Source organism: Medicago sativa, chromosome 7 (genome assembly GCF_051527215.1).
Source record: "Medicago sativa cultivar Bolivia chromosome 7, Bolivia_mono, whole genome shotgun sequence".
NCBI lineage: Eukaryota > Viridiplantae > Streptophyta > Magnoliopsida > Fabales > Fabaceae > Medicago > Medicago sativa.
The window spans coordinates 10,214,460-10,227,641 of NC_140755.1; positions in this window are offsets into that span (position 1 = coordinate 10,214,460).

The following is a 13,182-nucleotide window of genomic DNA, read 5'->3' on the forward strand; positions in this document are numbered from 1 at the left end:
TGTGTCGTTCTTCTTCTCTCTCTATCTGTTTTATTCCGCTGCATTTAGATTCTGATTATCACTTCAGAAGCTGTCTCGCTTAGCTTTTGATCAGTGTGTTCAGTTTTTAGGAGAAACGAAGAATTTTTCAAAAACACAATTCAACCCCCCTTCTTGTGTTTTTCTCACCTTCAATTGGTATCAGAGCCTTGGTCTGTTGTGTAACACTTAACTGTGCAACAGTCAAAGATCTGAGAAAAACATGTCTACTCCTACTCCTACTGGTCCTGGTGATACTAGCTATAAACATGTCTCACATGATTATAGTGATAGTAAGAAAACCAGTATTGGAAAAGTTCCAAAGTTCAATGGAGATGCTGAAGAGTTCTCTTGGTGGAAGACCAACTTTTACAGTTACATCATGAGCCTAGATGAAGAATTATGGGATATTCTGGAAGATGGTGTTGGTGATTTAGTCCTTGATGAAGAAGGAGCTGCTGTGGATAGAAAGAAACATACTCCAGAACTGAGGAAACTTTACAAGAAGCATCATATTATCAGAGGAGCTCTTGTCACTGCCATACCCAAAGCAGAATACATGAAGATGAGTGACAAATCCACTGCTAAAGCTATGTTTGCTTCTCTCTGTTCAAATTATGAAGGGAGCAAGAAGGTCAAAGAAGCAAAGGCTCTCCTGCTTGTACATCAGTATGAGTTATTCAAAACGAAGGATGATGAAACTATTGAGGAGATGTACTCAAGGTTTCAAACCTTAGTTTCTGGTCTACAGATTCTAAAGAAGAGCTATGTTGCTTCTGATCATGTAAGCAAGATACTCAGAAGCTTACCTGCCAGATGGAGACCAAAAGTGACTGCCATTGAGGAAGCTAAAGATTTAAACACTTTAAGTGTCGAAGATCTTGTTAGTTCTCTCAAAGTTCATGAGTTAAGTCTTAATGAACATGAGTCTACTAAGAAGAGTAAATCAATAGCTCTTCCATCCAAAGGCAAGTCATCAAAAGCTCTCAAAGTGGTTGAATCTGAAGAGGAAGAACAGTCAAGTTCAGACTCTGAACCAGATGCTGCAGAAATGGCCATGCTCTCAAACAGACTTCAATATCTGGCCAAGAAGAACAGAAAGTTTCTCTCCAGAAGGGGTAACTCCAGAAGCTCAAGGAAAGAAGATCAGAAGGGATGCTTCAACTGTAAGAAGCCAGGTCACTTCATTGCTGAATGCCCTGATCTTCAAAGAGAAAAGTCAAAGGACAAGTCAAAGAGGTCTACATTCAAACCAAGCAAATTCAAGAAGCAGATTAAGCAGAGTTTAATGGCAACCTGGGATGATTTGGGTAGTGAATCTGGATCTGATAAAGAGGAAGCTGATGAAGATGCAAAGGTAGTTGTTGGGTTGGTAGCAACAGCAACTTCAGAAGCTGGGTCAGATTCAGACTCAGAAGATGAAAACGAGGTATATTCCAAAATTCCCAGAGATGAACTTGTTGAGTCACTTAAAGAACTTCTTACACATTTTGAAGTAAGAACCAATGAGTTGAAGGATTTAAAAGAAAAATATGCTGATTTGGTACAACAGCAAAAATCAACTTTATTGGATCTGAAAGCTTCTGAACAAGGACTTAGGGGCTTTGACTTCATGTGTAAAACATATGAAGATCAGCTCAGGTTCTTATGTCAGAAGCTACAAGAAAAGTGTAATGAAAAACCTTTAAGTAACCATGAAATTGCTCTTGAAGATTTTATTATATCTGGCATTGACAGAAGCAGAGTGGCTTCTATGATTTATAGCATTTACAAGAACAATGGCAGAGGAATTGGTTTTCCAGAAGTGAAACTGGAGAAAACCAATCTAAAGTCTTGTTGTGAATGCATCAAGGAAGGTCTGAAAACATTCTTTGTACCAGAAGGGGCTGAGTTGGAAACTGTTGTTCAATCAGAACCTGAAGCTTCTAGTTCTAAGGCTAAGATTACTTCAAAGCCAAAGAACTCTAAGTCAAAGGCTATGATCAAATCTGATTCCAAAACTTCAAAGGTTAGGATCCTGAAAAGATCAGAACCTATTCCTCAGAGTCTGGTGAAACCAAAATCTGGGGTTCTGAAGTCTAAGTTTCAGAAGAAGACAGTTACTGCTTCTGAAGTACCAAAACCTAAGGTGATGGTTAATCAGAAGCAACCCAACTCACAGCACAAGGTACAAGAAGTGAAGAGTAAAGCCTTAAGTACTAACCTTCCAGGACCCATAGAACAATGGGTACCTAAATCTAAAAATGTCAATGATGCAGGTATGTCTAAGAGCAGTGCCAAAGCAAAGATCATGGTACCTAGACAGTGGTTGCTCAAGACACATGACAGGAGACAAGTCCATGTTCCTCAGCCTAACAATGAAAGAGGGAGGAAATGTGAAATTTGGAGGCAACCAGTCAGGCAAGATCATAGGTACAGGAACTATTGGTAACTCCTCTACCTCAATTAATAATGTATGGTTGGTAGATGGTCTTGAACATAACCTTTTGAGCATTAGTCAATTTTGTGATAATGGTTATGATGTGCTTTTTGAAAAACCCAACTGTACAGTAATCAACAAGGAAGACAAATCCATTGTGTTCAAAGGAAAGAGAGTTGACAATGTCTATAAAATCAATTTTTCTGAACTGGCTGATCAGAAGGTGATGTGCCTACTATCAGTGAATGATAAGAAATGGATGTGGCACAGAAGGTTGGGACATGCTAACTGGAGGTTAATCTCTAAGCTTAGTAAGTTACAACTTGTGAAAGGGCTACCAGACATTGACTATTATTCAGATGCACTCTGTGGTGCATGTCAGAGAGGGAAAATTATGAAATCATCTTTTAAAACAAAAGATATTGTTTCAACCTCAAGACCTTTAGAATTACTCCATATTGATTTATTTGGACCAGTAAGTACTGCATCCTTATATGGAAGTAGATATGGATTAGTCATTGTTGATGATTACAGCAGATGGACTTGGGTGAAATTCATAAAGAGTAAAGATGTTGCGTGTGATGTATTCAGTAGCTTCTGCACTCAAATTCAATCTGAAAAAGAATCAAAAATTTTGAAAGTCAGAAGTGATCATGGTGGAGAATTTGAAAATGAGCCATTTGAAGCTTTTTGTGAAAAACATGGAATTTTCCATGAATTCTCTTCTCCTAGAACACCACAACAAAATGGGGTTGTAGAGAGAAAGAATAGAACTTTACAAGAAATGGCCAGAACCATGATTCATGAAAACAATTTACCAAAACATTTTTGGGCAGAAGCAGTGAATACAGCATGCTATGTTCAAAACAGGATCTATATTAGACCTATTTTGGAGAAAACAGCATATGAACTCTTTAAAGGAAGAAAACCCAATATCTCTTACTTTCATCAATTTGGATGTACATGTTACATTCTGAACAACAAGCTCTACCTAAAGAAATTTGATGCCAAGGCCCAAAGAGGAATCTTTTTAGGTTACTCTGAAAGGTCAAAGGCATACATGGTGTATAATTCAGAAACACTCTGTGTTGAAGAATCTATGCACGTTAAATTTGATGACAAAGAGCTTGAAGATAAAACTTCAAAGCAAGGTGAAAGTTTTGCAGAGATACAGGTTCCTGAAGCTACTCCAGAACCTGATCAGATAGCTGAGTCTGAAGATAGTCCAGAAGCTGAACCCACATCAGAAGCACAAGATGAAGCTGCTTCTGATGAAGCACAAGATGACTCACATCAAGAAGATCCTCCCAGAAACACATTCAAACACAAGTCTTCACATCCTGAAGAGCTAATCATTGGAAACAAAGATAGTCCAAGAAGAACAAGATCACATTTCAGACAAGAAGAGTCAATGATTGGACTAATCTCAATGATTGAACCTACAACAGTTGATGAAGCACTTTCAGATGATGGATGGATCCTAGCTATGCAAGAAGAGTTGAATCAATTTCAAAGAAATGATGTGTGGGATCTGGTACCCAAACCTCAGCACAAGAACATTATTGGAACAAAATGGGTATTCAGAAACAAGCTGAATGAGCAAGGTGAAGTAACAAGAAACAAAGCCAGACTTGTTGCACAAGGGTATAGTCAACAAGAAGGCATTGATTACACTGAAACGTTTGCTCCAGTTGCAAGATTGGAAGCAATCAGGTTACTTCTTTCCTATGCAGTTAATCATGGCATAATATTATATCAGATGGATGTCAAGAGTGCATTTCTCAATGGTGTCATAGAAGAAGAAGTGTATGTTAAGCAACCTCCTGGATTTGAGGATATTAAATATCCTGACCATGTTTTTAAATTGAAGAAATCACTATATGGCTTGAAACAAGCTCCCAGAGCTTGGTATGATAGACTAAGTAATTTCTTAATCAAAAATGATTTTAAGAGAGGACAGGTTGACACTACACTCTTCAGAAGGACCCTTGGGAAAGATATTCTTGTTGTGCAAATATATGTTGATGATATAATATTTGGTTCTACTAATGCATCTCTTTGCAAGGAATTTTCTGAGTTAATGCAGGATGAATTTGAAATGAGCATGATGGGAGAGCTGAAGTTCTTCCTTGGCATTCAAATCAATCAATGCAAAGATGGAGTCTATGTTCATCAATCAAAGTACACAAAGGAGCTTCTGAAGAAGTTCAAACTTGAAGATTGTAAAGTGATGAACACTCCAATGCATCCTACGTGCAACCTGAGCAAAGAAGATGAAGGAACTAAAGTAGATCAGAAGCTGTATAGAGGTATGATTGGTTCTTTGTTATACCTCACTGCATCTAGGCCAGATATTTTATTCAGTGTATGCTTGTGTGCAAGATTCCAATCAGATCCTAGAGAATCTCATATGACTGCTGTCAAGAGAATCTTCAGGTATTTGAAAGGAACAACCAATCTTGGACTCCTTTATAGGAAATCCTTAGATTATAAGCTAATTGGATTCTGTGATGCTGATTATGCTGGTGATAGGATTGAAAGAAAGTCAACCAGTGGCAATTGTCAATTTCTGGGTGATAATCTTATATCCTGGGCTAGCAAAAGACAAACAACTATTGCTATGTCTACAGCAGAAGCAGAATACATTTCAGCTGCAAGTTGTTGTACACAACTACTTTGGATGAAACATCAGTTGGAAGATTATCAGATAACTGCTAACAGTATTCCCATTTATTGTGATAATACTGCTGCTATTTGTTTGTCTAAAAATCCAATTTTGCATTCAAGAGCTAAGCACATTGAAATCAAACACCATTTTATCAGAGATTATGTTCAAAAAGGAATTTTAGATATACAATTCATTGATACTGAAAATCAATGGGCTGATATATTTACTAAGCCTTTAACTGTTGAAAGATTTGATTTTATAAAGAAAAATTTGAACATGCATTACGTGTCTGATTAGATGTTTGCTTGCTCCTGAATAGGATTTTAGGTTCTGAAGTTAGTTCAGAAGCAGTAGTCCATCAGAAGCTCTTTATTGAGGTTCTGAGGAAAACTCGCTTCTGATGACATCAGCATCTGAAGTCCAGAAGCTGGATTTATTGCTTCTGAATAGTTGAATTAGTGGAAACGTTGGGAGTTACTTTTTAAAAGTAACTTCTGGCCCACTAACTTGGTAGTTACTCTGTGAACTTCTTACGTGGCCTGTATGTGTTGGTGTATAACTAAAAAGGGCAATGATGATTTAAAAGCTTTGAAAGTACTTTTCACGCGCCCCCAATTTTGTCATTAATGTTATGTTTGTTTGTCTCTTTTGAATTGCAATCGTTTTACTTTTAACACTTTGTCAATTCACACACTACTCACTCACAACAAACACATTTGCTCTCAAACCTCTTGCGAAGTAAGCGCATTCTCTCAACCTTAGAACCCTAAAATCTTCATCTTCTTCAAATCTTCGTAAATCATCAAATGGCATCATCAAGCTTAAAAGTTTCAGAATCTACATCAAACAAGCAAAGCGTATCAGAATCTGGGTCCATCTACAAAAAGAAGACTATGGATATTCCATGGGAATCCTTAATAGTTCAAGTAGAGTCACCGGTGGATTTTGCTTCACTCAAGAAGTATGAAGTAAACATGGAAGGTTTGATAGAAACTCAGATGATGTCTGAGTATTTCAAGATGCTAAATGGGCCAACATATGTGAACTTGGTCAAGGACTTTTGGTTAAAAGCTGAAGTGTACAATGAAAAGCCTGCAAAAGTCGTAAGCAAACAAGCGGGGTCAAAGAAAGGGAAAATGGTCATGGATATGAATCCTACATCATTTGATAGCTTAGAAATAAGGTCTGAAGTGATGGGCATTCCTATAACCATCACTGAGGACGTTATAGCTAAAGCTTGTAGGATGCATGCAGAGGGAAGATTCCAAGAAATAGTCAGGAAGGAAGATGTCCTGCTAAAAGGTTACTACAACTCTCTTCTGGGTGGGAAGAAAGATGCCAAGCCTTCAGAGATGGAGATTCACAACAGAATGTTGGTGAAATTCAGTAATGATTGCTTCTTTCAAAGAGCAGGAGGGTCTGACCAACCCAACAACCAACAGAAGCTAGCAATTTATTTCATGACCAATCTTGAAAAGATAAACTTCCCCAGATATGTAATGGATCATCTCTGCTGGGCCATAAACGAAAGCACTACAAGAGGAAGAAAACAAGTACCCTATGGAAGATTGCTTTCTGAAATCTTTCATCAAGGAAGGGTGCTGGAGTTCTTAAAAAGGACAAGGAGTGCTTCTGATAAATGTTTCGAAGTTTCTACTGCTGAAAGGACTATCAGTAGCAAGAGCTTATGCTCTATGAAGTTCATCAAAGAAGCCCCTAAAGATGAAAAGTGGTTAGAGATGACAACTGCTGAAACTGAGATAATCAGGGACTTTCCTCCCATCTTTAAGGAAAGTGACTCTGATTTCCTAGTTCAATCAGTAGCTGAGTACGTCTTGGAGGAAGATGCAAGGTCTCAGGAGGAAGCTGCTCTTGCTAAAGGGAAAGGCAAGAAGGCCAAGGCAGTTGCTGTGTCAGAAGCTGCTGTTTCTGAGGCACCTGAAGGGAAAAGGGCCAGAACTAGTTCTGAATCAGAAGCTGCTCCTACTAAAGGAAAGAAGGCCAGAACTAGTACTGAGTCAGAAGCTGCTAAACCTGTTTTTATCAAGGAAAAAGGAAAGATGCAGAAGGTTGGTGCTGCTTCTATTCCACAGAAGAGGAGAAAAGGTAAGGCAGACTTGGTAATCACTCAAGAGCAGCTGGATGAAGCTCTTGAAGAAATAGAGAAAGAGGAGGCTGATCCCAAGCTGAAGAAGAAGAAGGCTCCCCTTCAACTTGTGAGTCCTATGGTTGAGATGACTCGAATAAGGAAAAGGATGGCAGATGAACGTGCTGCTGATCTTATATCAGAAAGAAAGGATCAAAAAGCTCAATACATTCATCAAAGAGATGAAAAGCTCAAGGCTTTGGGATTGGAGGACTGTGATAGGTTCTACAAAGATAAACTGGCTGAAGTAAGAGCCATTGCTGGTAAACCTACTGAAGACAATGAGGAAGACGATATGATGCTCGTCTTTGAAAATGCTCCAGAAGAGGGAACTTCAGAAGCAGTTTCTCAATCTGCTGATCCACAGAAGATCACTTCTGAAGCTGACCCTGCAGATCAGGTAATCCAGATTCCAGTCACCTCTATCCCCACTTCACCCTCTTCACCATCAGCACCTGAACAAATAGAAGACACTTCTGTCTTAGACAATCTTGCTCTCCACTACTCAGGTGAATTACCCATAGACAAAACTTCAGAAAAGGCCTCTGAAGCAACTCCAGAAGCAGCTGCTTCTGAAAATGTTGTTTCAGAAAACCCCCATCAACAAACACCTGAACCACAAAAACCCACAACACCCCCACAATCACCAATAGCCATCATTGACCCCCAACTCAACAATCAAACAACAACTTCACTACAACAACCACCAACTGAAACTGAATTTCAACCTTTACCTGAACACTCTCCAGAACCAACTCCCATGGATGTTGACATCTCTCAAGTCAATGTTCAAGACTCAACCTCCACCACACACATTGATTCTGACCAGCCTTCGTCTTCAAACACACAAACACACCTTACTTTTCCAATTCCTAACCCCATTCAAGATTTAGAAATCAGTGATTCTGATCTTGAAACCCTTGATCATCCACCCACAAACATCCTGGAATCTGGATATATTACTTCTGAGCTTCTGACAATCCTTAGTCAATTGCATAATCTTGTGGATCAACGAAGGACAATTGATCTCACAAGTGCATATGAAGACTCCTGGGCATCACTTCAGAACCGGGCAACTGAGCTAATTGAAAGCTTAAGGGCTAAGTGCATCAGAAGCAAGGAAGCTTCTGTCAGGAAGTTAATGGAGCATCTGAATCAGAGTCTCAGAGTAAGAAGTTCTACACTGCTCCTGGCAAACCAGCCTTTCTTCTCAGAAACGGACTACTTGACCAGAGAAGCCAGGTTGTGTAAGCTTCTGAAGAAACAGATGGCACAGCAGCAGCAAGAAGCTAGAGAAAGGGAACAAGCTCTTCTTCAGAGGCAACAACAACTTGAAGAACTGTTGAAGAAGAAGATTGAAGAAATGGAAGAGATGAAGAAACAACAACAAACCAACCCTTAGTTGCACACCCTTGTGTTTTTCTTTGTTTGTTGTCTGTTTTAAAATTTCTTAGTCCTTGCTTCTGAAACCATCTTGTCTTATTTCTCTTGCTTCTGAATGCTTACTGATTCTGACTGTTTAGCTGCTTCTGACAATTGATATACATGTTCATATATTTTGCTCTGACTTATTTAGTTCACTTTCTTTTATACTCTCTCCTGTTTGAGTTTTTCTCATATCTTTTTGTCTTTTATGCTTAAATTTATTTTAATTTTTTTTTGATAATGACAAAAGGGGAAGTATATGTGACAAGTATTTAAAGGCTCTGAGCCCCATTAATGGCATTTGAAATTTTTGAAAACCTTCTATCATTTTTTTTACCTTATTGGTATAAGCTATGAACGAACGAAGGAGTATCAAAATTCAAGTAAAATTAATTGAACCATTCTTCTTATCTATAAGTTAATTCTTTCAATGATTCAATTTTGTTTTTAAGCTCTGATAATATTATTGCGCGAAAAAAGAATTTAATTAACCTGGATAGAACTTAGGGGGAGCTTACAAACCTCACCTTAAAGACTATCAGACTCAGGGGGAGTTTGAGCTTACAAACCTCAGATTCTGAGCTTACAAACCTCAGAACCCCAAAGTCAACTTGTTAATTAGATTAACAACAATTGATCAATTTTAAATACTTTTGTTTGTCATCATCAAAAAGGGGGAGATTGTTGGAACAAAATGTGTTTAACAATGAACCTTAAAGGGTTTTGATGATAACAAGGTATTAAAAATTGTAAATTGGACTAGCTAATATTTGTTCAAGTGTACAGGACCATAATTATAAAGTTACATCATCATTGGTTCTGAATGAGCAAATAAAGAGCTATGGAAACAACAAAAATTTGAAGCTTGGACGCTCCTGAAGGCAACTTGCTACTGAAGAGAAAAAGCGCTCCTGAAGTCAAGCTGCTCCTGAAGAAATAGCGCTCCTGAAGTAAGCTGCTCCTGAAGAATAGTGCTTCTGAAGACAAGAGGTCCAGAAGCCACATCATCAGAAGCTGCGTCATCAGAAGCTGCAGAAGTCATATCATCAGAAGCTGCATCATCAGAAGCTGCCTCATCAGAAGCCATTTCACCAGAAGCTGAATATCAACTGGATTTGCAAAGAATCAAGAATTGAAGAATTATCAATGCAAAAGCTGTCTATTGGATTCGAAAACACAAACAAAGGATTAGTGGAGTTTGCAACGGTCATTTCAAAGGTGTTTGAAGGCGTGTGTTTGCAATTTGGACGAAAGCGTTGACATTGTACTTTGTACGAATTGTACAACCACGTTCTCCACTACTCTGTTTTGTGTCCGCGCTACAGGACAAGAAAACAGCTCCAGAATACGGTTTCGCCTGCATAGATGTTCCTTTGGATAAGGAATGGATTTCAAATTTGTTCTTCATAGGACAACAGCCAAATCAGGCAAAAGATTATTGGTGAAAGATCAAGCTTCAACAACGACTCTTTGGTGTGCTGGCAATTTCACAACGTCTCTCTCACACCTCTATATAAAGGAGTGAAGACCTAGAGAATTGGTAATGCAAGAACGCTGAACGAAAGACTCACAAGATTTTCACAAGTACCAAACCTCTGCTGAAATTGTTCTGCATTCACTTAGAATTTCTGTGTCTCAAAGTCATATCTTAGAAATTCTTAAGTCCATTGAGTCTGTATCTGATTTGTATTGTGAGCACCTCTGATTGTATATCAAGTGTTCAACCTTAAACAATTTTCTGTGTAATTTTGTTTAGTTAGGAAGTCTCTTGCAGTTGTGCTTGAGCAGGAAGTCTCTTGATTGTGTTCTTGAGCAAAGGAAGTCTCTTGCTTGTGTGCTTGAGCATTGGAAGTCTCTTGCTTGTGTGCTTGAGCATTTGTAATCAGATATTACTCATAGTGAAATCTCCTTGGAAGTGCAAGGGGGACTGGACTACTTCCGGATTGTGGAAGGAACCAGTATAATTGCTTTGTGTCGTTCTTCTTCTCTCTCTATCTGTTTTATTCCGCTGCATTTAGATTCTGATTATCACTTCAGAAGCTGTCTCGCTTAGCTTCTGATCAGTGTGTTCAGTTTTTAGGAGAAACGAAGAATTTTTCAAAAACACAATTCAACCCCCCTTCTTGTGTTTTTCTCACCTTCACAATTCATCATAAGATCATAAAAATAAAGAAGAAAAACACAACCCTTCACTACCCACATGAAGACACAACCCTTATGATGAATAGAGACTACCCCCATACCTTTAGTTTGCCGAATTGATGATTTCCTACGGTGAAATCTCTCTCTATGTTCGTCTCGCTATTCCTCTTTGCCTCTTCTCTCCACAACCCAAGTTTCCTTTTGCCTCTTTGTTTCTCTCTTTCTCGGTAACCCTTATTCTCTAATTCTGTTATCTATTTATAAGCTCTAATTGAGTTTCTTACCAATCTTTTTAGATTACTATATGTCCTCTAGATTTGTTACCAATCTTTCAGCTAAGTTTGTTACTAAAGATTCCTATCTACACCTCTCGAATTTGTTACTATTCTTTCTGTAACTACACCGTCTTGCTATTCACACTCCCCTCTGCTTAAATCATTAAAACACTACTCATCTCACTAACTACACCTCTTTTCTATCCAATTTTACTAATTCACATCTGTTCGCACTCTACTTTCGTATTCTCTAAAACAAAATAAAAACTCTATTTTCTTCCTAGATATTATTTTCTCTCACTCTTTAATCAACTAACAAATCCATCTACTTTCCCCTTACCTATTCTCTCAAAAAATACGAATAATTAAATTAATAATATCAAACAAATCAATACTATTAATAATATTAAAATAAATATCATCTAATAATAATACTGATAAACTAATATTAAAAATTGGGGTGTTACATCTAATGCTCTTGCTCTTAACTTAATCATATATGTAATCACTCTTACATAATCATGAACATAATCGTAAACATAACATACATAGTCGTGCATAAGTTCATTCATTAGGTTAGCGTTGAACAAACAATCATTATCTTGATTCATTTTACGGAGAGCCCCGGGTGGAGTAACCCCGAGAACAATCCCATACATGACCGATGTACGTACATCGGACTCCCTCGGTGTCGTGCGGGTCCCTTGCGGCTTGAACCGTTCCCCTTAGGTTGAGAACCTCCCGTACCCCCCTGGCGTGGATAACAAGAGACACGTGCACCTACGTCTTGTTTACTCAGTGACATGCGGGTCCCTTACGGCTTGAATCATTCCCATTACGAGAACCCCTTGTATCCCCCTGATGTGGATATCAAGAGACATGTCACCTACACTTATTAAGTCATAGTCTTGTCGTACACAAAAGTTAAACATACTTGCTTATTTACCTCGGAACCTTGATCGATCCGATTAGCGGTAACTTATACTTATTCATACTTAACATGGTGGTGAGAATTAACTTATCAATCCACAACTTACATACTAGCTAAGTTATTCTAGCTCATGTGCGAAGAGATTATCCTTCGCGTCTTACTTACATATGCTTTCATATTCCTATACTTGACATACTTAGGGGATTCATGCTAACTTGCTAGTTCTCAACAACTATGTCGAGGCTCTACATTCATTCCCTTCTTAAATCATTGCTACCCGAGTAATATCGGCTTAAACTCTCTTGATTCACTCTTGCCATTCTTATTAAGTTTGCCATGATTTTCATTTCAAGAATCGTTTGTTGTTATGTGCATTGCCTAGATGTTGTTTCGGGGTTATAAAGTTGTAAAACGATGAAAGAAAAGCATCCGAACGCACCACCAACCCTACAATGAGCCAACAGCCAAAAAGCATGTTGGCCAACACAGAGCCCTGCGCTATTAGCGCACCTGGGGCATGGCCTGCTTGAAGAATTTCGCTATTAGCGAAATTTTTGCTAATAGCATGGTTCTTCGGGTCTGTGGTACTAAATTTGTCATTTTGACCCCAAAACTCATCCAGTTTGATCCTGCAATGTACCATAATCATCCAGCAACATATATTGACTTTAAATAACATATTTCATGGCAAACTAACATGGAATCAACAAGAATTGCTCAAAAGAACATTAGGGTTCTAAATCCCTCATAAACATAAATCAATCCTTTCTAACATGAATTTACACAATCAAAAGTAGGTAAACTATCTATGGAACTCACCTAACATGTTTCTTGCAACTTCTCAAGCATCAAGCATCAAACCCTAGCTTCCTCTTCATTCTTGATCTTTAGCCCTTCCACCAAACCATGCTTTAATCTCTTCCTCCACTTGTTTCTTGCTTGTTAAGCTACCAAAACCATACTTGATCATGTATTGAAGGAAGATTGGATGACTTAGAGAGGAGAGGGAGGGCGGTTCATAGAGAGAAGGAGGAGAGAATTTTCTTCCCAAAAACCTAGAGAGAGAAAGTGAAGGAAATTATGAAGATTTCCACCCCAAAAATGCTTATATACTCCCTTGTGCGTAAATACTTAAATGCCCTTCGTCTTAGTCGAGTT